This window comes from Penaeus vannamei, chromosome 17 (genome assembly GCF_042767895.1).
Source record: "Penaeus vannamei isolate JL-2024 chromosome 17, ASM4276789v1, whole genome shotgun sequence".
Classification (NCBI taxonomy): domain Eukaryota; kingdom Metazoa; phylum Arthropoda; class Malacostraca; order Decapoda; family Penaeidae; genus Penaeus; species Penaeus vannamei.
In genome coordinates this window covers 900,405-905,404 of record NC_091565.1, presented here as the reverse complement: position 1 = coordinate 905,404, position 5,000 = coordinate 900,405, and the positions used below count along the sequence as shown (strand labels likewise).

The 5,000-nt window shown below is 38.2% G+C and overlaps 1 long non-coding RNA gene across 1 annotated transcript in view; it reads right to left on the bottom strand.

The window, feature by feature from the left end:
* The window catches only part of LOC113812752 (uncharacterized), a 2,046-nt gene extending 649 nt beyond the window's left edge, over nucleotides 1-1,397 (bottom strand). The window contains exons 1-2 of the long non-coding RNA XR_003476340.2: nucleotides 1,309-1,397; nucleotides 527-584 (exon numbers count right to left, since the gene is read on the bottom strand). This is a non-coding gene — a long non-coding RNA (uncharacterized lncRNA). The remainder of the gene's footprint in view (nucleotides 1-526; nucleotides 585-1,308) is intronic.
* Between the last annotated feature and the right edge of the window lie 3,603 nt (nucleotides 1,398-5,000).

Sequence of the window (5,000 nt, the reverse complement as noted above, 5' to 3'; positions counted from 1 at the left end):
ACAGCGAAGCAATATACATCAGCATGGGTATGGTGCCCACTATGGCAAGTTCATGGGTATGTCATCAGGAACGTCCTGAGAGTATAAATACTTCCCTTTGACCCCCGTGAAAGTCAACAGTTCTTTAAACTTCCTTATGGATTTCGTATCAACACACGATTTTTTTTATTTGTGCAAAAGTTACTCCAGATACGTCATGGCTGGCAGCAATATTTCTACCCAATCAGCCTCTAAGTCTTGACAGTGATATTTTTTCCCAAAAACTTTTAACATCTCGGTTATTTGTGCTCACCGAATACCTCATCCACCATAGTCCAACTTCCATTGTAATTTTATTTAATTTCCGTCTCTATCGTAGTATTACCCACTTCATGTACAAATAATGAAACACATTAAAACCATAACAACAGTGTAACAATGGGTGGCGACTGCTAAATCCAGACTAATTCAACCAATAGTAAAAATAATGATAATAATAAATAAATAGATAAATAAATAAATAAAAATCAAATATCTTTAGACTTACCAGTTATCCCCGGTGTCGTATTCAGTTTCACCAAAGGCACACTTTCCGCTTATTCTATCTGTGGAAACATTTTGGTCAACACTTTAACTTAAGAAAAAAAAAAAAAATAATGCTCTTTCTGTCTTTTATTCTTTTTTTTTTCTTTTTCCTTTCTCAACCTCTCTCTCTTTCCCCTCGTTTACTTTGTATCCACTGTTTGCTTTTGTCTACTGATATTTAATACCCATTTACAAAATTAGTTATTGCTGTTATCATACACAGATACATTCACCTCATCAGTGATTGTTCATTGCATTCTGTTTACAAAAGCTTTGTAGATTTAATCTTGCAAAGCCAAGAACTTCCTTCTCCACCTACATTCTTTCAGTAATAACAAGTGAATTTTGTACTAAACAGCGTGAATTTTGTACTAAACAGCGTGAATTTTGTACTAAACAGCGCGAATTTTGTACTAAACAGCGCGAATTTTGTACTAAACAGCGTGAATTTTGTACTAAACAGCGTGGCTGGGTTCCCCTCCCTCTCTCCCGCTCAGCCTGCCACCCAACGATAACACTCCTTGCTGGTGGCAGCGATGGGATCCGAGGAACACCTCAAGTCGTAGCTACTCCCCTTTATATCTTCTGCTCTCAATGTTTCACTCTTTTTATCTCTTTCTCACTCCCTTTCCCTTTCCTTTTCACTTTCTCCATCCGCATTCACATACATCTTCCAGGTATATATGCACAGTATATGATCCATTAATTTCTTTCATTATTCACAAACATAGAGACTAAACCTACCATCCGATACGCCAGCTGTAGCTGCTCCATTTTCTCGCAGGAAACAAGCAATATATGCAAAACTGTTTGTAACTGCGAATTCATAAGCTGTTTTGCCTGTTGGTAGGTATTAGGTTGATATGAAAGAAAGCTCAAAAAGATTAATGGAAATGTGAGTATTTTAACAGTTACTACTGGTGCACTATCAGAAATTGTATTGGCAAAACGCGGCAGTTGAAACAAGCAGCAGCAGTAACAATGACATAAATAGATATATATTCATTCTGTTTATAAATCAATTCTTAAATTATGCATGGTCACAGATCATCATTAGGTTATGTTAAACAAGAAAAAAAAATGCTTATCAAAGAGAGAGAGAGAAAAACAACAAAACGTGGTTCTTTCACACTATCATAATTAACTTCAGGAAGTGTCCCTAAACTAATAACTGAAACTACTGAGCCTTATTGTCCCCTGGCGAGGCACTGCCTACTGAGCCCGTGATTTCAGAAGGCAACACTGAAACACCGATAGCAGTGCCGCACTGCTCTCAGCCTATTCTTACTCAATTACTATATGTATGCACATGTCAGATTAAGGAAAATTGATTATCCCTAATGACTATTATTTACATAACTATTGTCTGTTCACCGGAGGCTCCATACACTGTTCAGTGAGACTGGTAACCCTGTTCTTAGGGAATGGTTCCCAAGAAGCAATTTCCTTCCATCTAATCACACCAGGTCAAGCAGACTGTCAACAGATTCATCGTGCTAGTTTCTAATTGCAACTACTCATGTTAACGCATTTTCAGTGTTTTGTCCTACGAATTGTGTCCTTTCTCCTTTTACTTGAGTACCTGGGGTCTCCCGTTATTCTCTACACCACACAGGTATTAGTCCAGGTCCTCCTAGCATGTAGGGTATTATAAGCAAGAAAAAATGAAAATGTATTGGTTTTCCTTCTGATATTGTTTACGTCCATCATTTTGGAAATGTCTGTAGAATGTAGCTGGAAGATTAGTCTTTCACTTTCCTTTTTAAAGTCAGGCAACAATCTGACCTCAGGCGCACTCTCTCTTGTGTGAAGTGTGATTGGATACATCCTCACACACATATACACTGAGTCTCCATCGCTCGGCCACTTCGCCCAAGGAAGCCAGAGAGACCAAAGGGCGTGAGAGGAGGTGGCAGCGCCCACAATACTGCCGTCTTGCAACTCACCATCTGCCTAGACTTCAAGATATTGCTAAAGGCACGATATAGTGAAGATGTGAACGGCATCCATGAGCATTTACCCATTAGTGGCAACACACCGCGGTCATCACAGCGCCCTTTTGGACACGATGCTACACTTCTCCGTCCATGGAGTGATTTGCACAGGTCTCAGTGGTGCGTTTCAGATGCGGAATCCGGTTTATTTGAGATCAGAAGCTAATACTCAATAACACGGCGAAACTAGCAGAGAGTCTAATTAACTAGCAAGGAGAGACTAGCAAACACGGTCTAAGTCGTAGTACACGCAGGGAAACTAACAGACATGGTCTAAGTAACTGACACGTGCTTACCACCAGCTTCCAGGTCCAGAGAGGCTCCTTCGTTCACCAAGAGAACGAGAATGTCGTAAAAGCCGTTGGTGGCAGCCAACATAAGTGGAGTTCGGCCTGAGAAGGAAAATCTCGTACTTATAAATTCGCTCGAGAGAGGTAGATAGAGATAGATAGAGAGAGAAATAGCACAAGAAGCTGGAAGAGTCAAAAGAGAGATAGCGAGGAAGAGAATGCGAGGAGTCAAGGAAGGGAGAAAGGGGAGGAGTCAAGAGAGAGAGAGAGAAAGCGGGGAATGGGGAGGAATCAAGAAGAAATGAGAGAAATCTTCAAAGTTTAAGAAATATTTTTTGTCTAATTGATATATAAGAATTCATTTCATATGTACTTATATCATTATGAAATGAAAAAGAAATCTTAATAATTGTTGTCGAACAGAAAGTAGATAGCTGAATTTCAGTTATGTTAAATTGGCCATAGCTTGTTCATTAAATCAAGTAAGCTGTAATATTAATAATAATCATTATCATAATGAAAAGGATAATTATAATTATGTAAATAAGATAAAAAAAAGTAATAATAGTGACAGGAAAAATAATCAGAATAGTACAAACAACAATGCAAACGACGAAGATGATAATGATGATAACAGCAACGATCATAATAAAAAATATAGAAATCACGATATCACTGAAGATAATAATGATAATAATGACCATAATATTTCCCTGAGCCGATTGTTACTGCTCTAAAGGTAGTGTGAAGCCGAGAAGCGGCGGTTTGATGTCAGCAGTCGCCCTGTACTTAAGTCACTCACCGTTGACTCTCGATTTGTCGATGTCTGCGGTGGCATTGAGCAGGAACTCGACCATCGCGTACTGGTCGTTCTGCACCGCCTCCGTCAGCGCCGTGTCTCCTGTTGAAAAGAGGTACACACTGACACACATAAAAGAAAAAAAATATATATATATATTGTATATATATATATATATTTATACACACACACACACACACACACACACACACACACATATATATATATGTATATATATATACATATATATACACACACACACACACACATATATATATATATATATATATATATATATATATATATATATATATATATATATATATATATATATATATATATGCAGCGCTTCCTGCAGCAGTTGCAAGAGGCTAAACAGGAAAAGGCATTTACCATTAGATAGATCATCGACGTCGGTCCCACCGTCCAGGAAAGCCTGCACTTGAGCTATATCTCCTGCAGCCGCCGCCGTCTGGATGGCTGGAGAGGATTAAAGATTTAAAGATTTATTTTCAATTCCATTAGTTACAATGGATATTCATTGCTGTGACATACTGTCTGTTTTATGTTGCCCAAACCTCCCCCTGTGTGCAAGGAGTGGCCGGGGATCCCACTCACTGGCCGGGCGTGGGATTGAACGCAGGTCCGCAAGATTGCTAGACCAGCACCTTTCCGCTACGCCAGCACAGCACACAATGAAGAGAATCGTAAAAGGAAGAAGATCTTTGATACAATTAACTAGAGATAAGAAAAAAAACAAACGAACATATAGAGATTATATTCACACACACATAAAGACCACTTACTCGCCGTAGTCTTGTGCCAAAGCAGACACAGCAAGATAAGTTGCACAGTCAATGACGTCATCCTGGAAGCTCTGAGATGAGAGGGACAAAATGGCTCAAAAAATGTATATAATATTAATAAAAAATATATATATAAGATTAAAAAAAATATATATATATATAACAAAATAAGATAAATAAATAAAATAACGGAAAGTGAGATGATATGAATGATGCGTAATATAAATGTATTCTGTTACATACATGGCATTGAATTTTGAACTATAATAATAACAATGATCATAGATGTATGGGTCCCACATTGCTGGGTAATACTTCTGTGTTAGACGGACAAGTGTGTTGTAAACTGTTTTGTGAATTATTTACATTCGTGTAGACTCCCCTTCTGGAAACACAGTGTTCAGTTTATTTTGCTTTCTGTGTTATCCACTTGTGTGTTGAACTCCGCACTGGTCTAGTGTGATGTTTGGTATTTGTATGTTGGTATGTTGGTTAGATGTTGGGGGTGGATTGAGTATGGAAATCTATGGGTGTCTGTGAACGGGTA